Source organism: Rana temporaria, chromosome 4 (genome assembly GCF_905171775.1).
Source record: "Rana temporaria chromosome 4, aRanTem1.1, whole genome shotgun sequence".
Lineage (NCBI taxonomy): Eukaryota > Metazoa > Chordata > Amphibia > Anura > Ranidae > Rana > Rana temporaria.
The window spans coordinates 40,430,179-40,457,857 of record NC_053492.1 but is presented as its reverse complement, the minus strand read 5'-3'; the positions used below and the strand labels follow the sequence as shown (position 1 = coordinate 40,457,857).

Below are 27,679 nucleotides of genomic sequence, written 5' to 3'. Positions count from 1 at the left end.
GTTGTAGATTTAGTAACACATTAAGCCATAAGAGGAAAGGCCTACCTCAATCCTGACCATCTTTCTAGTGTTGTTCAGTGCTTCTTTGATGGGCAAGCCTATCCTTTTGAACACCAAATTCACAGAAAGTAGGACTGAGGGACTTCACCACACCAAGTACAATTTTTTTGTTTGTTCATATAGCTGGAAGGGGAGGATATTGAAGTTACGCACACTATAGAGAATTAACATGGGCAACAATTATTCAGTTAAACAGGCAAATGCTAATTTAGATGTTGGTTGAAAGGTTTAGTGTATTGCATGACTTTTTGTAATAAAAGAGTAATTTTTTATAGATTGAGCAAAAAAGAGGGACAACTGTGAAGAAATAGGGACAAATTGATTTGGTTCCAATAGAAGGAGAGTCCTTTTAAATTGGGGATAGTTGGGAGTTAAGGGCAAACACATTCTGTGTCTACCACATGTGCACAAATGCCACTAAATTGTTACTCCAATTTTGTGGAGAAAAAAATGAATCATCTTTAGGTGAACCACATTCATTGCAAGAAATTTTGCAAACATTTGGAATGTTCCTTTAAGCTTAGCAGAACCATGCCTACAGTTATCAAAGAGTGAATGATGTGTTTATACATAATAGTGGGGGATTTCTTTAACCACTTGCCGACCAGCCGCCGTCATTATACTGCGGCAAGGTGGCTTGTTCCCACAAATCGCCGTCGGTGTATGTCGGCTCGGGAACTCACTTTTGTGGCCGCGTGCACACTCCCATTGGCCAGCAGGGGAGCCAATCAGCGGGTTTGGTGGGCTTGATGTCCGCAGGCCACCAGCGATCTTTCCCTGCAATGACACAACAGTGATCTGGCTGTGTAAACAAGACAGATCTTTCGTTCTGACAAGGAACAACCCACAGATCCTGTCTTTCTGATAAGCAGGAAGATAGATCTGTGTGTTTCCCCAGACAGCCCAACCCACATACAGTTAGAAAACACCTCCAGGGAACACATTTAACCTTTTGATCGCTCCTGATGTTAATCCCTTCCCTGCCAGTGTCATTAGTACAATAACAGTGCATATTTTTAGCACTGATCATTGTAATAATGTCACTGGTTCTCAATTTTTTTTCAAAAATGTCAGTTAGGTGCCTGATCTGTCCGCCGCAATGTCGCAGTCCCACTAAAAATCACTGATCGCGGCCATTACTAGTAAAAAATAATAATAATAATAAAAATGCCATAAATCTATCCCATATGTTGTAGACGTGATAACTTTTGCGCAAATCAATCAATATATGCTTATTGAGATTCTGCTATATATTTTTGGTAAAAAAAAAGAACACATATCGGCCTTAACTGATGAATACATTTTTTTTTTTTTTTTGGAAATGTTTTATAGCAAAATTGTCGCTCTTTTTTTGTTTATATCGCAAAAAAAAAAAAAAACGCAGAGGTGATCAAATACCACCAAAAGAAAGCTCTATTTGTGGGAAAATGTACATCAATTTTGTTTGGGTGTAGCATCGCATGACAGCGCACTTGTCAGTTAAAGCGATGAAGTGCCTTATCACAAAAAGTGGCCACACCGATCTCCCAGAGGCTTTTTTTTCCCAGAGGGGTTTTTTTTTTGTTTCTTTTTTTTATTTGAGCATTTATGAGGTTTCCTTCCGGGGCGGGGGGTGGATGGGGCTTGGCCCTTGGGCACAGCTTGATCCCTGTGGGGGTGTTGGAGGGCAGGGGTCCCGTTTCGCCCTTCCGCTAGGTGGGTCTTGGTTGTTTGTAACTATCCCGGGGCTCAATGGTTTAGTAGTCTTTAGAGTGTGTGAGGGGGAGCTTTGGTTTCCCCTCTATATACATCTTCGATTATCCTTCATTGGCTTTTATTTAGTATTCTCTTTTCTATGATCTGTATTGTCCATTTAATTGGCATGTGTGCATTGCTTTGGCTACAAATTTTTTGTTTTTGTTTTTTTGATTTTGTAACTTTCTCTGTGAATCGTTTATAGGCCCATGTCACACTTTTTCATTGTATTTTCAGTCACCCTGTATCTTGTTATTTATTTCTTGAAAATAAATTTTGAAAGTAAAAAGTGGCCACACCAAGTGGGTAAATCCTTTCGGGGCTGAAGTGGTTAATACTAATTCTAGACCATTAATTATGTCTTCTTCTGTATGTTGCATTTACAGCTGTCTAAGAAGTACGGCACAGTATTAACTGTTCATTTCGGAATGGAAAAAGTCATCATCTTGTGCGGCTATGACACTGTTAAAGATGCTCTACTCAACCATGGTGAAGAATTTTCCAACAGACCAAAGATGGCGATATTTTCGAAATCAACAAAAGACAATGGTAACTATGTTTTTTTTATCTTTAGTAAATGGCAACTAATACAGTTTGTGTATCTGAATTTTTATTGTTTCCTGCACTCTTATCAAAATGAGCAGGGCCCTCTGATCCCTCCTGTATTGAATTGTATTGTGACTGTACTGTCTTCCCTGATGTACAGCGATGCGCAAACTGTTGGCGCTATATAAATCCTGTATAATAATAATAATAATAATAATAATAATAATAATAATAAATGCAAAACATAATCTGTTGATCCTGGTGAGAAATCCATTAGGAAGATACCGGTTATCAGCTAGCAATGTTCGCAACAATGTCTGTGGACTACATAACACCTTCACTTATGTTTCAAGGGTGGAAGGGGGCCTCTAATCCTGCCCTAGGGTGACAACACTTATTCCTTTAAACTTTATGGGATTTTGCAGGCAACCAAAGCAACAAGCAACAAAAACATAATTTGTTTAAAAATATTTTCTTTAACCACTTCAGTTCTGGAAGGTTTACCCCCCTTTATGATCAGGTAATTTTTTGCTATACATAACTGCATTACTTTACTTGACAATCAATGTATTTTCCCACAAACAGAGCTTTCTTTTGGTGGTATTTTATCACCTCTGCGGTTTTTATTTTTTGCGCTATATACAAAAAAAGACTGACAATTAAAAATAAAGCAATATTTTTTACATTATGCTATAAAACACATCCAATAAAAAAAAATTCTTCATCAACTTAGGTATAAATCATATCATATTTTTGTTAAAAAAATCCCAATAAGCTTTGCACAAAGTTATCGCATCCACAAACTACAGGATATATTTTTGGATTTACATTTTTTACTAGTAATAGCAGCGATCAGCGACTTATAGCAGGACTGCGATATTGCGGGACACAAATCAGACACCTAACTGACACTTTTGACACTTTTTGGGGACCAGTGACGCTAAAACAGTGATCAGTGCTAAAAAATATGTACTGTCACTGTACTAATGACACTGGCAGGGAAGAGGTTAACATCAGGGGCAGTCAAAGGGTTAAATGTGTTCCTAGGGAGTGATTCCTAACTGTGTGGGGGGTGCTTGTACTGTGGGAAGGCAGAGATCCATGTTTACGCTTGTCAGAAACACAAGATCACTGCCTTCCCTTTTCACAGAACGGCGATCCGCTTTGTTTACATAGGCAGATCGCTGTTCTGCTTGTGATTCGAATGATCGTCAGGACCCACTGATTGGCTCCCGTTGTGTCCAATGACAGTAGGAGTGCGTCGTCAAGTGGCACGCGTGCACGTCCCAGACCCGCAAGTGCAGAATCACGTACCTGTATGTGATGCTGCGCAGAGGAGCTGCCGCCCTGCAGTAAGTGTATGTGGGCCAGTCAACAAGAGGTTAATACAAAATGATCTAAAATGACAAAGTTCTGGAAAAACACAATCAGCCATAATTGACTTAATAAACATTTGGTGAACATATACTGTACAAATTGAGGTGGTATTCCCCCAAGCCTCATGAATTGTGGAGTTTTTCTGCAAATTGCTAGTTTTATGGCATCATATATCCAACGCATTTCAAGATTTATTCAATTAGTCTCTTCTTCAGGGATAAACAGATGCCACCCTGAAACATCAAAGAAAACGCCCCATAACAAACTGTCTAAAATAACATATACCAAACACCAAATAACGTAATTTCAGTTATCTCTACTTACAAACATCACAAACAACACTGCTTCTCCAAAAATACAGAACAGTAAGTGAGCATTTGCACTCTATGACTGCAATTGTGCTGTATTACTTATTTTTTGGGGGGGATTAGATATCCTTTAGGGAAATTAATGTTTACTGCCATAGGTATGCACAGCCTATTACATTAGGGTGTGCACCCTAAAGCTCCAACACATGTGCGTTTGACATATTTACGGCCTCTTCTCTATCCTGAAACAATGGGAGAAAGGGGGAGCAAGGGAGCACTTGGGGGACCCGGGCAACAGAAGGAAAAGGAACAGAAGGAGGGGTGGCATATATTAGTACTGATCCCCTATATTTTTCTCCTGTGGCAGCTGAATGTTGACAAAAGGGAGAGGAGGAGAACCTTACTTTCAGCTGCTGCAGGAGGAAAATACAGATCAGTTCCATTAAATTCCACCCCACGCCTTTCCTTTCCAGGTTATGAGGACCGGCAAGGAAGGATTGCAGTTTACCTGTCACCTGTCCACCATTGACAGGTTGCCAACCCCCGGATTTAGGGTGTGCACAGGCACCTGAAACAGAAAACAAATACTCCTGCGCATGAGTGGATTGACCAACAATCACTGGTCCATAACAATGACTATAGCGTTACCACTGGCACACCCCTTGCTCACGCCTATGTTTACTGCATGCAATGGAAAGTTAAATTCTTTAGATAAAGTAAACACATTTGTTTTTGCTATCCACAGCCATGGATCTAGACTTTGAGAAGCATTTGTATCTGATGGTTATATTTTTTTGACTCACAGAAAATATAATATTTTTCCTCTTTAGGTGTTATTCTTTCTAATGGTGAGAGCTGGAAGGCAATGAGAAGATTCACTATTTCAACGCTCCGAGATTACGGGATGGGAAAAAAAGCTATAGAAAACAAGATTAGTGAAGAAGCCGAATTTTTAGTGCAGGCAATGAAATCTTATGGAGGTGATTGTTTTGATGCATCTGAGTCTTTATAATTATTATTCATTTTTTGTATGCCCCATGTTCTACGAGAAAAGAAAATTTAGTACTTTTTTTACTGTTGTTTTTTTTTCCATATTTGTATTTGTTATTGGAATCATCTTTTTTTCATTAATTACTCTTTATTTGAAGGCAAAGATTCCATTACAATAACATAATTGCCTCAAAAAAAAGGGGGGGGGGACAAAGGAGGAGGGGCGGCAAAAATATGTCCTCGTCCCTCCCTCTCTCCTCCTTGATACAAGGATTAGGGGTTTAATAAATAATGGGAAAGCAAATGGGAAGAAGGAATGTGAAAAGTATAAATGCTGGGATGAAGTAGAATAAGACCTTGCTTGTGTTTTATGTTTTTCAATAATTACTGTATTTATTGGCGCATAACACTCACTTTTTTACCCTGAAAATAGAGGGTAAACTGTGCCTGCGTGTTATACGCAGGGGGCTGTGGAAAGTTGTTTCCCCAAAATGTTCCTCTTAAAGTTAGGGTGCGTGTTATACGCCAATAAATACGGTAACTGTGGGCCAAATCCTCAAAGATCCTGCCTAACTTATCTTTTCCCATTTAAGTTACACTGACTTAAAATTTCTACCTAAGTGCCCGATCCACAAAGCACTTACCTAGAAATTTCAGGCCGTGTAACTTAAATGTCTCCGGCGCAAGGCGGTCCTCTTCTGCAGGGGGCAATGACAATTTAAATGAGGCGCGCTCCCGCGCCGGCCGTACTGCGCATGCTCGTGACGTCATTTTCCCGACGGGCAGCGCGCGAAATTACGTTATGCCGGGCTTTGTGGATTGCGACGGGACAATAAAGTTGCGTCGGGTAAAAAAAAAGTTACGCGCCGGGAAAAAAATCAAAATTTAACCACTTACCCCCCGGACCATATTGCTGCCCAAAGACCAGAGTACTTTTTGCGATTCGGGACTGCGTCGCTTTAACAGACAATTGCGCGGTCGTGCGACGTGGCTCCCAAACAAAATTGGCGTCCTTTTTTTCCCACAAATAGAGCTTTCTTTTGGTGGTATTTGATCACCTCTGCGGTTTTTATTTTTTGCGCTATAAACAAAAATAGAACGACAATTTTGAAAAAAATGAATATTTTTTACTTTTTGCTGTAATAAATATCCCCCAAAAATATATAAAAAAACATTTTTTTTCCTCAGTTTAGGCCGATACGTATTCTTCTACATATTTTTCGTAAAAAAAAATCGCAATAAGCGTTTATTGATTGGTTTGCGCAAAAGTTATAGCGTTTACAAAATAGGGGGTATTTTTATGGCATTTTTATTAATATTTTTTTTACTAGTAATGGCGGCGATCAGCGATTTTTTTTTTTGGTATTGCGACATTATGGCGGACACTTCGGACATTTTTGACACATTTTTGGGACCATTGGCATTTTTATAGCGATCAGTGCTATAAAAATGCATTAGATTACTATAAAAATGCCACTGGCAGTGAAGGGGTTAACACTAGGGGGCGGGGAAGGGGTTAAGTATGCCTGGGTGTGTTCTTACTGTGGGGGGGAGGGCTGGCCTCACTAGGGGAAACACTGATCCTCGGTTCATACAGTGTATGAACCGAAGAAAAGCATTTCCCCTGCTGACAGGAACGAGAGCTGTGTGTTTACACACACAGCTCCCGTTCCCCGCTCTGTACCGAGCGATCGCGTGTGCCCGGCGGCGATCGCGCCCGCCGGGCACACGCACGGGAGTCGGGGGCGAGCGGGGGGCGCGTGCGCGCGCCTCCGGCGGCGCGCGTGCGCCCCTAGTGGCGGCTAAAGGGTAGGACGTCATAATACGTGATCTCGCCTAGGAGAGCCACCTTGTGGACGTATTATGACGGTGCGGCGACGGCAAGTAGTTAAAAAAAATCGCGGCGATCGAAAAAAAGGTCTGTTTTTACAAGGTGTTACTAGTTTACACTTTGTAAAAGCAGAACTAATTTTACGTATGCAAACGTAAACTTACGCAGAAAACACAAAGCTGAAAAGCTTTGTGGATCTCCGTAAGTCCTCATTTGCATACTCTAGGCGGCATTTCGACACAAAATGCCCCCAGCGGCGGATGCGGTACTGCATCCTAAGATCCGACAGTGTAAGTCTCTTACAGATGTCGGATCTTCTGCCTATCTTTGGAAAACTGCTTCTGAGGATCAGTTCCAAAGATAGGCACAGGGATACGCAGGCTGAACAGCAGTTCCGCCTGCGTATCCCTTTTGAGGATTTGGCCCTATGTGCTTGTATCGTGAAAGGAGGGGGAGGGATTTTCCCTAAAATAATTTCTTTCAATTGTTGTGCTCGTGAGAATTTTCAGTTTTATTGTGTTGATATGTGTCTGCCATTTTTTCCTTTTGGTTATTATTTGTGTTTATTAATACTCTATGGCCCAGATTCTCAAAGGGCTTACTACGGCGCAACGCCATGTACGCCGTCGTAAGTCCTAATCTGGGCCGTGGTATCTATGCGACTGATTCTTAGAATCAGTTACGCATAGATATCCATTCGATCCGACAGGCGTAAGGCTCTTACGCCGTCGGATCTTGAATGCATTTTTTTTTGTCCGCTAGGTGTTGCCTCCGTCGTTTTCCCCATCGAATATGCAAATTAGCTAGATACGCGAATTCCCGAACGTACGCGCAGCCGACGCAGTAAAGTTACGTCGTTTACGTTAGGCTTGTCCCGGCATAAAGTTGCCCCTTGGTATATGAGGCGCAATCAATGTTAAGTATGTCATCGTTCCCGCGTCGAAATTTAAAATTTTACGTCGTTTGCGTAAGTCGTTCGTGAATAGAGCTGGACGCCTTTTACGTTCACGTCGAAACCAATGACATCCTTGCGACGCCATTTGGAGCAATGCACCCTGGGATATTTTTCGTACGGCGCATGCGCAGTACGTCCGGCGCAGGGAAGGCGCTTAATTTTAATGCCATACGCCCCCTACCCGCCTAATTTGAATTAGGCGGGCTTGCGTCGGGTGATTTACGCTACGCCGCCGCAACTTTATAGGCAAGTGCTTTGTGAATAAAGCACTTGCCTGGAAAACTTGTGGCGGCATAACGTAAAGGAGATACGTTACGCCCGCACAGTTTTGCGCGATTCTACGAGAATCTGCCCCTAAGTGCTTTATATTAAGGTTATTAATGTGTATTTCCTTTCATCTCCCGACCCTCATCAAGGAGGGGCGGAGAAGAGGGAGAGAGAGAGAGAGATAAAAAAGGGGGGGGAGACAGGGGGCCATCTCTCCCTATCAGCACATGACATTCTATTCTATACATTATCTTAAAAAAAAAAGTTGTGGTCCATTCCTCATCCCTCCTCATTTCATGTATCTCTTAAGAGGTATTTAGATATTCAACAATTTTTCCCAATCTGTCCATATGTGTTTACCTTTCTCTAGTTTTGTATACCCATCTTTCTGCCTCCATAATTCCATCTACTTCCCCCCTCCATTGTGCTAAGGTAGGGCATGTAACCTGCTTCCAATATCTGGGGATCAACTTCTTGGCAGCATTTAATAAATGTGGTGTAATGCTATTTTTGTACGACTTTATAGATCACATAGACCCATGGAACAAAAAGTGCAATGGTGTTAACTCTATGGGTTATTGGAATCATCTTACAGATCATCTTCCTTGATGACCATTTTAATGTGATCCTCTATGGGAAAATAAGGCCACTTCTCATTCATGTTTTAAGACGATTGCCATATCTGACACATATGGATGTTTGAAGTCACCCCAAATATTAGTATCATGTGAGGAACTTCAGAAGTTCCTGTACAATAGCAAAGGCAGAGATTTACTAAAGCTGGAGCACTCAGAATCTGGTGCAGCTGTGCATGGTAGCCAATAAGCTTCTAACCTCAGCTTGTTTAATTAATCTATGACAATAAAACCTGGAAGCTGATTGGTTTCTGTACAGAGCTGCACCAGATTTTGCACTCTCAAGTTTTAGTAAATCCCCCCCCCCCTCAATGTGCACATCCAAGAGATCCACATATAAACATAATTCTTCCTTCATCCTTCCTTCCAAGTAATGTGCCATCGGTGGATGACTACCTTTCTACTTTGAAAACTACTTCTGGACTTCTTCGTTCTAACCTAGAAGCAGCCCAACAAAGGCAGAAAATGTACTACGATGCACATAGAACAACTCCCCCTTCATATAAAGTGGGAGATTTAGTTTGGTTGTCTACCTGTAATTTACGTCTCAAGGTCCCTTCCAAAAAACTTGGCCGTCAGTTTGTCGGTCCCTTCCCAATTCTACAAATAATCAACAGCAATGCTGTAAAACTCAAGTTACCTCCGGATTGGAAGATACACCCCTCGTTCCATGTTTCTCTCATCAAACCCTACAAACCAAATCCGTTTCCTGGCAGAGTTCCACGACCTCCTCCTCCTGTGGAGGTAGTGGGCGAGATTGAATACATAGTTGAGAAGATTTTAGATTCCAGAAAGCGTGAATCTACGCTACAATATTTAATACGCTGGAAAGGCTATGGGCCTCAAGATGACTCTTGGGAAGACGCTTCACATGTTCATGCTCTTTGTTTAATCAAGCTCTTCCATCGCAGGTACCCTAATCGGCCATCTGGTCGTCGGAGCCCCGGAGGTGCTCCCTTGAGGAGGGGGCTATGTAACACCACCCTATGAACTTTGCACTAAGTACAACTATAGTTGCTTCTTTCCCAGTCAACTCTCTTCGTTCTTTCCGAATATCCTCTCACTTCTTGCAGCCTTGCTCTCCACGGTGGTTGCGGAGGTGCGCCATCTAGTGGTACTTCCTGGTCCGCTCCTGTGCGGCCTATTTAAACTCCCAGCACTGACAGTATGGTGTTCCTCTATTGCTGACAGAACGCCACTGTCAGCTGGGCTTCCAGACTCACCTATACTGAGCTCCAGCTTCCTAAACTGGACCACCAGGACTTCAAGCACGGCACAGCCGCTCTCATCATCCAGGTCCAGGCTCCCAGGACGCTCATCCATGCCCAGCTATCTGCAACCGCAAGTACTCTGCTATAGAAGCCAATTACTAAACGCTGATCTCCATACTTGCCGCTTTGCTTCCAAGTTCATGTTCACTGCTATGCTATCAATTACTATGGAGATCTGCTAAAGTCTCAACTACAGCTTTCATGTTAAAGTTCATTGCTATAGATATCAATTACTATGCTCTGCTCTCCATGCTTGTCACTTTTGCTTTCAAGCCTGTGTTCATTGCTAAAGTACTATGGAGTTTCACTAAAGTCTCAACTACAGCTCTCAAGTTAAAGTTCATTGCTATAGATATCAATTATTACGCTCTGCTCTCCATGCTTGTCGCTTTGCTTTCAAGCCTGTGTTCATTGCTAAAGTTCTAAGGAGTTTCACTCAAGTCTGAACTGCAGCTCACATGTTGTGCTCACTGCTATAGATACCAATTACCTGCTTTTCTTCCATGCCTGAGTTCATTACTAACCTCATCAAGTACTATGGAGTTTCTCTAAAGTCTGAACTGCAGCTCACATGTTATGCTCACTGCTATAGATACCAATTACCCTTATACCTGATTTATACCATTAACACTAAGTTTACTTTATGTTGCTTATGCTGGAATAAGCGCCATACACTTTCCTGAGACTGTGATGATAGAACCCAAACTCTTAACTGAGTTAAGAGTGAAACCTGGGTTCGAACCTGAGAAGTCTCCGCAGTTGCGATCCATAGACCTGAATTTAATTTGGCGTATTGTTACAGATATCTGCACATTACTTGTTTGCACCATCCATGCAGGAAGATGTATTTTTCATTTGAATCATCCAAGATCTTGTTTGGAACTGTGTTTTTCATACTTGGACTTTTTCACAACCATATGTCTCGCAGTTTATAGCTTTTTAGTAGTTGCTATTCACAATATCATGTTTTCTTGGTCACATACATAGTTACATAGTTACATAGTTACATAGTAAGTCAAGTTGAAAAAAGACACAAGTCCATCCATTTCAACCATAAAAATAAATACAATTAAATAAATCATACAATCCCATATACCCAATTCTATCCCCACAGTTGATCCAGAGGAAGGCAAAAAAAAAAAAACAGCAGAGCATGATCCAATTTGCAACAGCAGGGGAAAATATTCCTTCCTGATCCCCCGAGAGGGAATCAGATTTTCCCCGGATCAACTTTACCTATACATTTTATTACCCAGTTATATTCTGTACATTTAGGAAAGTATTCAGGCCTTTCTTAAAACAATCTACTGAGCTGGCCAGAACCACCTCTGGAGGGAGTCTATTGCACATTTTCACAGCTCTTACTGTGAAGAAACCTGATTTACATGTATTTATGATTATACTTTCCATGTCCATATAATTATTTCTTTTTGGGGATTGGCAAGCACTGTTTACACAACAGGTTGTGCACATTAACATTGATAAAAAGTCTATTTTTTTATGTTTTTCCCAGTGTAAATCTGTTTCTTGTTGCTTATGAAATCATTTTTTTTTTTTATTTATTCCAGGTAAACCTTTTGATAATCTGACCATTCTTAATGCTGCAGTGGCCAATATAATCATCTCCATACTACTTGGTCAACGATTCAATTATGATCACCCCACTATACTGAGTCTCATGGGTTTGATTAATGAAAATATCAAGCTTATGGGTTCTAGCGTGGTCCAGGTAAGTTGCTTTTTATTTTGTGTGTGTGGGTGAGAAGTACCGTATTTATCGGAGTATACCACGCACAGGCGTATAACACGCACCCCAAGTTTAGGATGGAAGTTTAAGTAAAAAATTTTTTAGGAGGGAAGTTTAAGGAAAAAAACTTACATTTTAAATGCCCTTTAATTGAGCCTTATCAGTGTCCATCTGCAGCCTTACCAATCATTGATCAATGTCCATCTGCAGCCTTGCCCAACAGTGTCCATCTGCAGCCTGGCCCATCATTGCAGCATGATCAGTGTCCATCTGCAACCTTGCCCAACAGTGTCCATCTGCAGCCTTGCCCAACAGTGTCCATCTGCAGCCTGGCCCACCATTGCAGCATGATCAGTGTCCATCTGCAGCCTTGCCCAACAGTGTCCATCTGCAGCCTTGCCCATCATTGCGAAATGATCAGTGTCCATCTGCAGCCTTGCCCAACAGTGTCCATCTGCAGCCTTGCCCATCATTGGAGCATGATCAGTGTCCATTCTGTAGCCTTGCCCAAAAGTGTCCATCTGCAGCCTTGCCCAAAATTGCAGCATGGTCATCTGCCTGCCGAGGAGGGAACAGGCGCCACTGAGATAGACAGAGCTGGATGTCCTGTGTACTTGTCTCATCTCACAGTCCCACCCCTTGGCCCGGCTCCTATGATGGACAGAACACCGGTTCAATGGCGGAGAGTAAATGCTAGGAGGCAGGACTGGCGTGATTGCGAGCAGAGCCGATTACACAGTACACTCGGCTCTGTCTATTTCGGCGGTGCTCGTTCCCTCCTTCCCCTCCGAGGCAGGAGTTTGGCATATAACATGCACCCATAATTTTACCCTGATTTTAAGGGGAAAAAAGTGTGTGTTATACGCCGATAAATATGGTACTTTGAATTGATTTGCTGCTTGGTCACCATTGAACATTTTCTAAAAAGTCAGGGATCCAAGGTAAAAAAACACTGCCAAACATACCTGAATAAGTAGTACAAGTAAAGAACAATTCCAATTTCAATATTAGCTTTTCTAAGCAAAACTTTTTTTATTTATTTTTTATGTGGGTGGGTGGGGGACAGTGGATATTGATTTGGACACTCATGTCAAGTTTCTTTTGTTTTCTGTGTCTCCAAAGATATTTCCCTTTACTTCCTGTCCTGAAGACACAATAAGAAGTAACTGGAAATGCCCAACATTCTACTAATATTGCACATCAGTTTATTGAGCAGAATTGAGGAGATCATGCAGATTTTTGGATTCAGGGCATTGATAAAATAGTGTGCCCTAGGTGCTGTTATTTTCAGAATATTATGCAAAATAAACAGGTGTACTAGATTATTCGCTTCTATACACAGACACCAGGCTGTCTGAAATTCAATTGGGACCTTATTCACTTTTAGTAGGAGTCCACACTTGGGGTTCATCTGTGTTTAGGTTCTGGCTGGTCTGTACAACTTGTGGTTCCATTTTGCTACATTTGGTTGGATTATGCAATGAGTGGTGTTTTTACCCATGCATTGTCTTTTCTCATTGTTGTTTTTATTATTTTGTCTTATTTATATATTTTTTGTGTTTGTTTTCACCTTTATTCAACTATTATTTTATTTCACTTGTGTGCCCTGCTGTGGGCTTAAGAGTATATATTTGGATCATTTGATCCTTGCTCTTGGTTATGATTAAGCGCTAGATCGCATGAAACTTGTGAACCTTGCTTCTCCCCCACTGTGCTAACATGGTGCTTTTATGCTGTAGCACTGCTGCTTCAATAAAGATGGGACACAGAATTGAATGCAGCTGTCTGGACTCTTCTCATTTTTGCTCTTTATTTTGTGTATGTGGTTGAGAGGTACTTTGAATTGATTTGCTGCTTGGTCACCATTGAATATTTTGTAAAAGATCAGTGAGCCAAGGCAAAACACTGCCAAACATGCTTGAATAAATTGTGCAAGTACAGAACAATTCCAATTTCTTTATTAGTTTTTCTAAGCAAAAACTTTTTTTATAGGATAGGTGGCAGTAGATATTGATTAGAACACCCTTGTCAAGTTTCTTTTGCTCTCTATGGGGTTTATCTACTAAAACTGAGATTGCAAAACCTTGTGCAGCTCTGCATGGTAGGCATTTAGCTTCTGACTTTAGCTTGTGCAATTAAGCTTTGACCAAAAAACTGGAAGTTTATTGGTTTTTATGCAGAGCCACACCAGATGTCGGACTCTCCAGCTTTAGTAAATCAACCCCTACGACTCATCAAAGATATTCCTTTACTTCCTGTCCTGAAGACACAAAAGAAAGAAACCAGAAATGTCCAGAACAAATTCCCTGATTTGAAGATTTCACTGAACAAGAATAGAACTTAAAGTAGACCTCTGTGATGCTACCCCCCCCTCCTCCCCAAACAGAATTATTCTACAAACCTTCAAAATAAAGATTTGGGGGAAAAAATATACAATACCTTGGTCATGGCCTTTGACACATTGCATGTAATAAGCAACATTTACAGGGTCTACTATGCGTCTTGTAAAAATGAATAAAAAACATATTGGAGGAATAATTTATCCTATGTAGCGCCTGGTTACTTTGGAGTACCGGTGCTATTTAAATTTAGAGGGGGATCAGAGTGTAGTTAAACTCTGATCCAAATTGTTATGTTCAAAACAGGGTCTCTGTCTCTTCTGGGTCTTCTTCGTCCAGTGTGGCACCCACCTTTAGGGTGACCACATCACGGCGCCCCAGTGTTACAGCCTACCTGGCCGGGGCGTGGGTGCCACGCAGTGTTCCTGGTTCCGGGACCATGTTGGTCCGGAACATTTGAGCAGCGACGGGGACCCAGTGATCGACTGAATTCCCACCTTTAAGGATCCCGGGCGGTATGGCTGTTCGGTGGGGAGTCCGTCTGGGGAGCACCAATGGGAGGCTGGCGATCCAGGGGGGTTTCGGCAAACCACCGGGGATCAAGGTAGTCAGACACTGAAGGACTGATCACCTGTCAGTCGGTACCTGGGCGACATTAAGAAGGAGATCCAGGCGTAATTCACCTAAGGAGGATTGCCTCTGTAACTGCAACTGGAGAGGGCCTGTGGCAGAGGTGTCTCCCTAATATCTATTTCAGGAGGGTCTGTGGCAGAGACTTTTCCTCAAGTCCAAGTTCATTCAGGAGGGTCTGTGGCAGAGACTTTATCCTACAAAGGTTCGAGTGATGCTCCGGCTGCCAGGTCAGTGAGAGAGGTCTGTCCGGGTACACTAAACCCACTCAGGCAGGAGTGGTACGGAAAGTGTTATATATGGGAACTAGGGATGAGCCAAACATACCCGCGTTCGGTTCGCACCAGAACTTTCGAACGGACCGAACGTTCGCGCGAAAATTTAGAACCCCATTGAAGTCTATGGGACTCGAACGTTCGAATTCAAAAGTGCTCATTTTAAAGCCCAATATTCAAGTTATTGTTGGAAAACTTCTTTGAAAACCCGGGTCTTGCCCCAGGGAACATGTATCAATGGAAAAAAAGTTTTAGAAACTGTCGTTTTTTCTGGAGCAGCGATTTTAATGATGCTTAAAAAAAAATGAAAAATGCCTTTAAATATCATACCTGCTGGGTGTCTATAGTAGTGGCACATGTTTAGAAATGTCCCTGCACAACATGAGATTACTATAAGAAAAAATACATTTAATACTGCTTGCGGCTTTAATGTAATGTTTGGTCCCTGCCTGCAATATGGATAAAAATCATTGAAAAAAATAGCATGAGTTTCCCCGCCACCACTCCCCCCAGGTCATTACAAGACCCAGTGCCGATCCTGACCTCCCTGGGGCCCTAAGCAAAATGACCTGGCACATTAAAAATGAGAAGCGGAGGGCGCTGATGTCAGTGACATGTCACATTAAAGTAAGTTGAGAAGCGGGGGGAGGGGGTGTTCTGTTGTCGGAAATGACTCAGCCAGTGAGTTTAGAAGCAGGGTGAGGGGGCAAAAATGGGGGCCTCTAGTAATTTGGGGGGCCCTTCGCAGCTTTGCGGGGCCCTAAGCGGCTTGCATAGTGAACCTATAGGGAGGATCGGCCCTGACAAGACCCTTTGGCCCTATATACTTTGAACAGCAGTATACAGGCGGTGCAAACAAGATAAGGACTGTAGGTTTGTTAAGTAGAATCTGAACCATGTCAGACTTTGCTGCTGCATATTGCACAATTTCCTAAAGAGACCCTCAACAAACTACATGACACTTGTGCCTGATGAGGCCACTGATGTTCCAGTGGTGGTGGCCCGTGAGACTGTCCATGCAGGAATGGCCCCCCAAAGCGCACGTGCTGTGTGGCAACAATAGGTCGATTATTTTAGGGTTGGGGGGGGGGGGCATTACAATGTCAGATCTTGGCTCAATAAATTTTTTTGGGGGAAAGAAAAATTCTAGAAAAAAGGGGGGTTGCCTTCCGGGGCCCCCTTTGAACAAATTCTGTGAAGAACTCCTGTTCTCTGAAGGCCTCCATTATTTCTGCAAGTCAAAATTAAGCGAAAAAAGCTAATGTTAGTCAAGCCTTAGCTTTCTCCCCATATCTAACCCACAAACTCATCCACTGATCATAAAGTCCAAAATCAAGTTTCGTATCGTCGTATTGCACGATCGTTATTCTGACGTTTTCTACCGACTGTGAACGACGTTCTCACTCACGCAATATCCCTTTATACACTGCGCATGTGAGAAGCTCCGCACGTTTCCCCGCCCATGACGATCGTTCTAGTGATTGCCACGCCCCTTTTCAGTCGGTCAATGCAAGACGGTGAAGAGATAGACAGCAATCTCCAATCAGGCAGGAGAGAGGCCAGGCACCCACCAGGAGGAGCAGGAGGTACAAAGCCACCAACATGTCCTTCGACGAGATGATCAAGATGGTGGCTATTCTTAAAAAGGAGGACTTCGACTGCAAAAAAGGGCCTTACAAGAACCCAAATAAAGTCAAGGCCCAGATCATGGAGAAGGTACGGAGGACTATCCATGAAAAATTTGGGGTACAGAGGTCCAGGGAGCAGTTGCGCAAGAGATGGTCTGATTTGAAAATCAGAGAGCCAGACCAGATGGAGAGGATTCGAAGAGTCATCAGAAGACCGTAAGTAATTTTCATGTGTATTCTGATTATTTGTTTTTATTATTTTGCGGCATGTGCTTTTTTTATTTCAGGTTGTGTATATATACAGTTCAAGAATAGATGTCTCAAGGTTCATGTTTGTGGGCATAATAATTGGTTGTTCATTCTATTTAGGATCTTTTTATGTGAGACCAATTTTTTATTTAATGTAGATGTGTTATTAACTAGATTTAAATAATCCAACTTAAGTCAATATACAGTAAAAGGAGAGTATGCTCAGCACTGCAGTCGGTTACACATATGGACTCAGTGGCACAAGTGTTGGCATGGCCGATCCGCCCTATAGGCTCACTATGCAAGCCACTTAGGGCCCCGCAAAGCTGCGAAGGGCCCCCCAAATAACTAGAGGCCCTGCCTGGTAAGAAGTCATTTTCGCCCCCTCACCCCGCTTCTCAACTCGCTGACTGCATGGGAGAAGAGGCAAGAAGTCAGCACCCCTTGCTTCTCAATTTAATGTAAGATATAATTTCCGACAGCAGAACACCCCCTCCCCCCACTTCTCAACTTTCTTTTATGTGACATGTCACTGTCGTCAGCGCCCCCCTGCTTCTTACTTCAATGTGCCATGTCATTTTGCTTAGGGCCCCAGGGAGGTCAGGATCGGCACTGAGTGTTGGCCATAAGAACAACCTAGTTAGGGTGTCACACAGAGGTGATCCAGTGGATGCTTGATGTTTTTCCATGTAGGAAACTAGGAAATGCAGCAGCTTTGGTAATGGATAAAATCCTGTGTTAAGCTTAGAAGGATTGTAAAAACAGACAATTGTACCACACTTTATAAAAAGAATGATTGATATTCCTCTTTCAGACCTCTAATCTTTTTGATTCATGTATCCCTTTTTTTTAAATCTCATAGGGCGCAATCAAGCTGCAGCAGTGGAGCCGACCAACCCCACACAGAGCCATGCCCCACCCTCACCGGATGTGCATGAAGTGGAAAATGCCACCACATCAGGTCAGTGCCATACAGCACAGCTTCATGTAATACATGTAGCCCTGCATAATTGTAATACATGTTTTTTTTCCAAATTTCAGGAGGTGTTCGAGCTGTTGGGGACAGATTGGACACCTATAGTGCCCAGGTCTTAATTGGGAAGATCTTGTCCTGCAGGGAAGAAATAGAGGACATAAACCTCGCCTTTAAGCAGCTTAAAAAGAAAACCCAAGTGGTGGACCAAAAACTCAAGAATCTGATGGATGTGCTGGGGAGGGTTTAACAAAAAATAGATGTAGACAAGTTTTTCAAAGCAAAAATATATTTCTTGACAAAAAAAAAAAAAAAAAGAATTTCTATTAAGATATAAAAAAAAAAAAAAAAGACACATTTTAATTGTGAACCTGTCACGTACCTGGTACAGGGCAGAGCCTGACGTGCAGGGAATGGCCTCTCTTGCTCCTCTGACCCCAGAACCCCTGGTAGGGTAGACAGGGAGCGCCGTGGTACAGAGTCGCACGAGCGCCTGGCAAGGATGCTGTGCAGGACTGCGGAGGTCTCCTGTAGACTCCAGGAAGATGTCAACGGTGCTGGGACAGCAGACATCTGGAGCTTGGTGCAGGTAACCGGAAGCCGCCAGGTGGCAGGTAGCAGGAGCGTGGTGCAGGTAACAGGAAACAGTCAGCAGGAGGGAGGTGTACTGTAGTACCGGTACAGACAGGGTCAGGCGGGCCGGGTCGGACACAGGCAGGCAGATCAGGTACAAGGCGGAGGCAGTAGCGGATTCGTGGTTCAGGCCGGATCGGTAACAGGCAGGCAGCGACTAACTTGAAGGGTAAGGCAGGAGCAGCGTCAGACAAGCCAGAGGTCAGGGCAGGCGGAGGTCAGGAGTATCACAGACAAGCCGGGTTCACAGGAACAGAAGTCAATCAGGTAATGGGTAACAGAAGGGTAACAGGAATGCTGAAGACCGAGCAGCAAGAGGCTATGGGATGAGCCCCATTAAATAGCCTGAACTGGCGCCAAAATGGCGTCAGTACGTGCCCACGCGCCGTTGCCGCTATTGCGCGTGCCCGTGCGCGCCCATCTGCCACTAACGCGCACTCCCGTGCGTGCTGGTGCGCCATTGCGCGCGCCCGTGCGTGCTGGTGCGCCATTGCGTGCGCCCGTGCGTGCCACTGCGCCGTTAGCGCCACCTAGTGGCCGGCCACGTCTATGACAGAACCAATAAATATTTTTGGATACTCAACAATTTGTGGCTTATTATTATATTAATGCTGCCTAAAAGAACAAATCTAGATTTGTGGTGTTTACATTGACAATGATGAGTAGGGATGAGCTTTGTGTTCGACTGGAACGTATGTTCGACTCGAACATCGTCTGTTCGTACGTTCGACGAATTTCGAACAAAACGGGTCGTTCGCGCCAAATTCGAGTGACGCGTGTCGGCCCATAATTCACTGCAGGGTTGCGCGCTGATGATTGGTCAAGCATGCACCATGACCCTGCATGCTTGGCCAATCACAAGGTGCAAAAAAACAAAGAACAATAATTGGCCAAAGCCAGGGTGGCTCAGGGGGTTTAGTACATGCCCCACACTATATAAGGCTGCCTGCAAGGCTGCCTCATGTAGTGTGTTCCGGCTTTGTAAAAGACAAGTCAGACAGACAGTCAGTTAGAGAGAGAGAGATAGAGACCCAGTGTCTTTTCTACTAAATAGATAGATAGATAGATAGATAGATAGATAGATAGATAGATAGATAGATAGATAGATAGATAGATAGATAGATAGATAGAGCAGGAAGGTTAGTCAGTATAGTTAAATTTGCAGTGTTTAGAGGATATATATACATCCTTACTAGCGTTGTACATATATTTATACACTGTATAGCTTAGCTAGATCAGCTATTCCTATTGTTAGGCAATTTCTTTGTGCTAGCTGCAGTGCTCTAACGTGTTGAATTGCCTGCAAGCAGTTTAGTTTTAACTGAAACATAGTACATAGTACATGTGTGCTATATAATTGCACATACACGCATTAGCTGTTACTGCACGTGTGTTGTTTATTTGCACATAAACGCAGTCGCTGTTAAAGCACGTGTGCTGTGTTCTTGTCCATAAATGCAGTCGATCGTACTGCACGTTTGCTGTGTTTTTGCCCACAAACTCAGTCGATCTTACTATAAGTTTGCTGTGTTTTTGCCCATAAACGCAGTCGATCATACTGCACGTTGCACGTTTGCTGTGTTTTTGCCCATAAATTCAGTCGATCTTACTATAAGTTTGCTGTGTTTTTGCCCATAAACGCAGTCGATCATACTGCATGTTGCTCGTTTGCTGTGTTTTTGCCCATAAACTCAGTCGATCTTACTATAAGTTTGCTGTGTTTTTGCCCATAAACTCAGTCGATCATACTGCACGTTTGGTGTGTTTTTTGCCCATAAACTCAGTCGATCTTACTATACGTTTGCTGTATTTTTGCCCATAAACGCAGTCGATCATACTGCACGTTTGCTGTGTTTTTGCCCATAAACTCAGTCCATCTTACTATAAGGCCGGGTACTCACGAACAAACATGTACGGTGAAAGCGGTCCGTCGGACCGTTTTCACCGTACATGTCTGCCAGAGGGCTTCTGTACGATGGTTGTACACACCATCGTACAGAAGTCCACGCGTAAACAATACGCGGGGCGTGTCCGCGTCGTCGCCGCGACGATGACGCGGCGATGACGCGGCGATGACGCGGAGACGTGGGCGGGCCTGCCATTTAAAGGCTTCCACGCATGCGTCAAAGTCATTCGACGCATGCGAGGGACGGCGGGCGCCTGGACATGTACGGTAGGTCTGTACTGACGACCGTACATGTCCGAGCGGGCAGGATTCCAGCGGACGGTTTTAAAACACGTCCAGGAATATTTGTCCGCTGGGAAAAGGCCCGGCGGACAAATGTTTGCTGGAATTCGGCCCGCTCGCGCCCACACACGACCAAACATGTCTGCTGAAACTGGCCCGCGGACCAGTTTCAGCATACATGTTTGGTCGTGTGTACGGGGCCTAAGTTTTCTGTGGATAAAGGGGGGGGTTTAATTTGGGACTTTAAATGAGGTGGTTAGTAAACCACCTCCATCCCTGGTTGTATAATAAAGAGAGAGAGAGAGAGCGGGACTTTAGTCCGAGTCCCACAGCTCACATGCTTCCATCCCTCATCATTTTGGAAAAAGGGGGGGGGGGGTTAAATTTGGGACTTTAAATGAGGTGGTTAATAAACCACCTCCATCCCTGGTTGTATAATAAAGAGAGAGAGAGAGAGAGAGAGAGAGAGAGAGCGGGACTTTAAATGAAGCATGTGCAGGGATCAGATTACAAAATGATGAGGGATGGAAGCATGTGAGCTGTGGGACTCGATTGTTTAAAACAGGTGTCTGCATTGATTTTATCTATTGCTGCAGTTTTTTTATTTTTTATTTCTTACCAGGCATAGGTGCAGGCGGGGACACACCCCCAGTCACCTGTCCTTCATCTACCCATCAGTTTGTACATGCATCCATTGAGGAGACTTAAAAGGTTTAGTTAGGACTGCAGAATTGCAGGGAGCCTTGGCGACGGCTCTGCAGCTTAAAACATGTATTTGCAAATGCGTGCAACTAATCCTTTGCTTTTAACATATATAGTTAGACTGTTGAACTTGGCTTGCTGTTTGGGTGGTAAGGATGAACCTGGTTAGAAATGTTTATTGTTTCACCTGTATTACAGTTTGTCTAAAAAGGCATCTTATTTATAGCCCCAAATAAACCCCCCTTTTTTTCTGTATTAAATACCCCAGTTTTTTTCTGTCAAGTATATATGTTTACCAAATTTCTTGAATAATGCAATATAGTCATGGACGGTGCATTATTTGAAAGTTTTGAAATTAATAACTTATAACTTATTCCAGATTTATTATTTTCCCCCTATCCATTGTAATCTGATCCCTGCACATGCTTCATTTAAAGTACCGCTCTCTCTCTCTTTATTATAAGTTTGCTGTGTTTTTGCCCATAAACTCAGTCGATCATACTATACGTTTGCTGTGTTTTCGCCCATAAACTCAGTCGATCATACTGCACGTGTGCTGTGATTTTGCCCATAAACTCAGTCGATCTTACTATAAGTTTGCTGTGTTTTTGCCCATAAACTCAGTCGATCATACTGCACGTTTGCTGTGTTCTTGCCCATAAACTCAATCGATCATACTGCACGTTTTCTGTGTTTTTTGCCCATAAACTCAGTCGATCTTACTATAAGTTTGCTGTGTTTTTGCCCATAAACTCAGTCGATCATACTGCACATTTGCTGTGTTTTTTGCCCATAAACTCAGTCGATCTTACTATAAGTTTGCTGTGTTTTTGCCCATAAACTAAGTCGATCATACTGCACGTTTGCTGTGTTTTTTGCCCATAAACTCAGTCGATATTGCTATAAGTTTGCTGTGTTTTTGCCCATAAACGCAGTTGCTCTTACTGGACAGGTGCTGTTTATTTCTGATTTTGTCCTGTACAGGCTATTAAAATGTCTGGAAGGACAACAAAGAAAGGCAGAGAGTCACGAGGGCAAGCAGGCTCTGCATCTAGAGGCAACGCTGGTGGTGGACACGGTGCATCGTCTTCAGGACGTGGCCGTTTGACACGCTCGTCATTGTTTTCGGGAGCTGGCCGTGTTGAGCCTCAACATGCAGAGAAATTATTAGAGTGGATGACCAAGCCGTCCTCATCCTCCTCATCCTCTCTCACCCAGGCTGAGCTTAGTTTATCTGGCAAAGCAGCTGCCAAGGCGTCCTCTTGCTTGTGCACAATGGCATCACACAATCCTTCTCTAGTCCCACCATGTCCTCCTGAGGAGTCCCCCGAACTGTTTCGACACAGTGTTGGGTACATGCTACATGAAGATGTGCAGCGTTTTGAAGGCTCCAATGACGGAACACAGATAGAGGAAGGCATTGATGTGAGCCCAGAGAGAGCGGGTGCCCGAGAGGGACAGCAATCTGGCAGTAATGTTCCCCCAGCTGCAGCATACAGCCAGGTTTTCGACAGTGATGAGGAGGGAGGGGATGATGAGGTCACTGACTCTACCTGGGTGCCTGATAGGAGAGAGGAGGAGGAAGAGGAGGAGGAAGAGGAGGAGGAGGAGGAGGAGAAGGAAGAGGCACAGGCACATCTCCAAAGAGTCAGGATGCCCTCCAGGGGACAGCTTAAGGGCAGCACACCAACTGCATTACATCGCAGAGCTACGCCTGTGCAGGGCGCTGCTGCATCTCAATGGTACTGCAAAAGTTCTTTGGTGTGGGCCTTTTTTGAGACATGTGCATCAGATCGCACCGCTGCTATTTGCAACATATGTCTCAAGCGTATCTCGCGTGGCCAAAACCTCACCCGCTTGGGCACCACATGCTTGACCAGACATATGTGGACCTGCCATTCAGTTCATTGGCAAGCATACCAGAAAGACCCACACCAAAGAACAAAGCGGACCTCCCCTTGCCCCTCATCAGCTGGGAGCTCCAACCCCACTAGACACTCAGTCCTCTCTGAAGCCTGCACTGATAGGACTGAAGGTGTAGAAATAGGTGTGTCACAACCTAGTAGTACATGCGGAAAATCTACTGATGGCAGCAGACAAATTTCCCTGCCCCAGCTGCTGCACCGGCGAAAGAAGTATTCTCCCAGCCATCCACATGCCCAGCGGTTGAATGCTAGCGTAGCGAAATTGCTACCCCTTCACTGCTACCTTTTCAGTTGGTAGATTATGCCCCCTTCCGTGAGTTTGTGGAATGTGCGGTACCTCAGTGGCAAGTACCCAAACGCCACATTTTCTCACGGAAGGCGATTCCCGCTCTCTACCGCATTTGTGGAAGGCAATGTCCATGCCTCGCTGGACAGGGCGGTCAGTGGTAAGGTGCATCTTACCGCTGACTCATGGTCCAGCAGGCATGGACAGGGACATTACCTCTCTTTCACGGTGAATTGGGTGACTCTGCTGGCAGCTGGGAAGGACGGAGGGCAAGGTACAGTAGTGTTGGAGGTTGTTCCGCCACCACGCCTCCAAAACACTACTACTGGTTGTGACACACCTCTCTCCTCCACCCCCTCCTCTTCTTCTTCCTCTGTGGCATCTTCCTGTGCTGATGTTTCCTCTGAACCAGCCGTGCTCCGTAGGCGTACAAGGGGCTACACAGGAATGCAGGCCAAGAGAAGCCATGCGGTGCTAGAACTGGTGTGCTTGGGAGACAGGAGCCACACTGGGGCAGAGGTTCTGTCAGCTCTAGAGGGGCAGGCTCAGAGGTGGTTGATGCCACGCCAGCTTAAGCCAGGAATGGTGGTTAGCAACAATGGCACCAACCTCCTCTCTGCCCTGCGACAGGGAAAACTGACCCATGTTCCCTGTTTTGCTCATGTTCTCAATTTGGTGGTGCAACGGTTCTTGGGCAGGTACCCGGGCTTGCAGGATGTCCTGAAGCAGGCCAGGAAAGTCTGTGTGCATTTCCGAAGGTCATACAATGCCACTGCTCGGTTGACAGACCTCCAAAGGGAATACAACCTGCCCAAGAACCGCCTAATCTGTGACATGCGCACCAGATGGAACTCTACGTTGGCCATGCTGCAGCGGCTGCACACGCAGCAGAGGGCCATCAATGAGTACCTGTACCAATATGGCAGCAGAACTGGGTCAGGGGAGCTTGTTTTTTTTCCCCACGCCAGTGGGCCTTGATCAGGGATGCATGCACTGTCCTGTCACCATTTGAGGAGGCCACGAGGATGGTGAGCAGTGACAGTGCATGCATCAGTGAGACTGTCCCTCTAATTCACCTGTTGGAGCACACTCTACGTGGAATAATGGACAGGGCCCTTGAGGCAGAACAGAGGGAGGAAGAGGAGGACTTCCTTACCTCTCAAGGTCCCTTTTATCCAGACAGTGGACCTGCATGCCTGCCTACCACACAGCAAGAGGATGAGAAGGATGAGGATGAGGTGGAGGAGGAGGAGGATTGTATCAACAGCATGGAGGTGGAGCCTAGCACTCAGCAGCAGCAGTCTTCAAGGGATCACTTACAGTTCCAAGGAACCCGTGGACTGTTACGTGGCTGGGATGAGGTGGCTGCGGATCCTGTCGTCCTCAGTGACCCAGAGGACTGTGCCCCGAATGCCTCAGCAAACCTACGCTGCATGGCCTCCCTGATCCTGCAAAGCCTGCGTAAGGATCCTCGTGTTCGTGGTATCAAGGAGAGGGATCATTACTGGCTGGCAACTCTCCTTGTTCCACATTACAAGAGTAAGGTTGCGGAGCTTATCTTGCTGTCGCAGAGGGAGATGAAGATGAAACATCTTCGGGAGGCCTTGCAGAAGGCTCTGTGCAACGCGTTCCCAGAACCTGGGGGATTACCAAATCCAGGTCCTGGACAACGTGTTGCTGAGGCTTCGGTGAGTCACAGAAGGAGCGGTGGAGAAGGTGGCCGTCTGACAGATGCGTTCAGACAATTTTTTAGACCGCAGCCCCAAGGTATGACCGGTTCCAGCAACCATCGCCAGCGTTTGATTTATATGTTGCGTGAATACCTAAGGGCAAGATCAGATTTGAACACCTTCGCCACCGAAAATCCTCTGGCATACTGGGTCTTGAGGATGGATCACTGACCAGAGCTTGCACAGTATGCTATTGAGCTACTGGCTTGCCCTGCATCCAGTGTTCTTTCACATTCAGTGCTGCTGGAGGCTTTGTGACCGATCACAGGGTGCGCCTCTCCACCGACTCCGTTGATCGACTGATCTTTTTAAAAATGAATCAGGCTTGGATTAACACCAGCTACCAAGCACCTGATGCAGATGTAACAGAATATTTTTTTTTAAATGACCGATCCCTTAAAGACTGCCTATGCTGATGCTGAGTGACTGTCCTGTTATGCTGCTGATTGAATATCCTTTTCCTCCTCACTGATCTTGCTGATAGCTAGTAAGAATTTTTTTTTCTGGACTCCGCCACCAGTGCCTAAGGCCCAATGTTTCTGCCCCTGTTTAACAGGGGCGTCTAATAACAATTTTAAATGCAATACTTTGCATGTGGCTCTTTTCTGCGCTCCAATTACAGTATCTGAGGGGTTGCAGTGTTGTGGTGTGACTAAGGCCCAATCTTTCTGCCCCTGTTTAACAGGGGTGTCTAATTACAATTTTAAACGCAATACTTTGCATGTGGCTCTTTTCTGCGCTCCAATTAAAGTATCTGAGGGGTTGCAGTGTTGTGGTGTGCCTAAGGCCCAATGTTTCTGCCCCTGTTTAACAGGGGCGTCTAATAACAATTTTTAATGCAATACTTTGCATGTGGCTATTTTCTGCGCTCCAATTAAAGTATCTGAGGGGTTGCAGTGTTGTGACACCGCCACCAGTGCCTAAGGCCCAATTTTTCTGCCCATGTTCTAGTAATTTTCTTGGTTTGCTTCTTTTCTAATTTGAGTTCATTCTAGCTTTTTCCTACGTTATCATAGTGTCATGTTTATTTTCCTTTACTAAATACTCATCATTGTCAATGTAAACACCGCAGATCTAGATTTGTTCTTTTAGGCAGCATTGATATAATAAGAAGCCAGACATTGTTGAGTATCAAAAAATATGTATTGTATCACACTTAAAATTTGTCATTTTCATTTTTTTTAAATATCTTAATATAAAAAAAAATAATATTATTCTACATCTATTTTTTTGTATTTTTTTTTGTTTTTTTTTAAACCCTCCCCAGAACATCAATAATATTCTTGAGGCTTTGGTCCACCTTTCTATTGTTCCTTATGATCTTCTCCAGGGCGATGTTTGTGTCCTCTATTTGTGCCCTGTAGGACATTATCTCCTCAATTAGCACCTGGGCACTGTAAGTGTCTAAGCCGCCACCAACAGCTCGTACACCTGAAATTTGTGAAAAAACATGTATTAAAATTATGCAGGCCTACATGTATTACCTGAAGCTCTGCTGTATGACACTGACCTGATGTGGTGGCATTTTGCACTTCCTGTAAATCCGGCGAGGGTGGGGCTTGGCACTGTGTGGGGTTGGTCGGCTCCATTTCTGCAGCTTGATTGCGGCCTATGAGATTGTAAAAAAAGGGATAGATGAATCAAAAAGATTAGAGGCCTGAAAGAGGAATATCAATCATTCTTTTTAAAAAGTGTGGTACAATTGTCTGCTTTTACAATCCTTCTAAGCTTAACACTGGATTTTATCCATTACCAAAGCTGCTGCATTTCTCTATCTTTGGACAAGTTTCCTACATAGAAAAACAACAAGTATACACTGGATCACCTCTGTGTGACACGCTAACTAGGTTGTTCTTGTGACCAACACTCAGTGCCGATCCTGACCTCCCTGGGGCTCGAAGCAAAATGACATGGCACATTAAAAATGAGAAGCGGGGGGCGCTGACGAAAGTGACATGTCACATTAAAGAAAGTTGAGAAGTGGGGGGAGGGGGTGTTGTGCTGTCGGAAATGACATCTTACATTAAATTGAGAAGCAAGGGGTGCTGACTTCTTGCCTCTTCTCCCATGCAGTCAGCGAGTTGAGAAGCAGGGTGAGGGGGTGAAAATGACTTCTTACTAGGCGGGGCCTCTAGTTATTTGGGGGGCCCTTCGCAGCTTTGCGGGGCCCTAAGCGGCTTGCATAGCGAGCCTATAGGGCGGATCGACCATGCCAACCATTGTGCTACTGAGTCCATATGTGTAATCAACTGCTGTGCTGAGCATACTCTCCTTTTACTGTATAATGACTTAAGTTGGATTATTTATATCTAGTTAATAACACATCTACATTAAATAAAAAATTGGTCTCACATAAAAAGATCTTAAATACAATGAACAACCAATTATTATGCCCACAAA

General features: G+C 44.1%; 1 pseudogene; it reads left to right on the top strand.

The window, feature by feature from the left end:
* LOC120936158 overlaps positions 1–27,679 on the top strand; it is a 58,981-nt pseudogene that overhangs the window by 12,624 nt on the left and 18,678 nt on the right.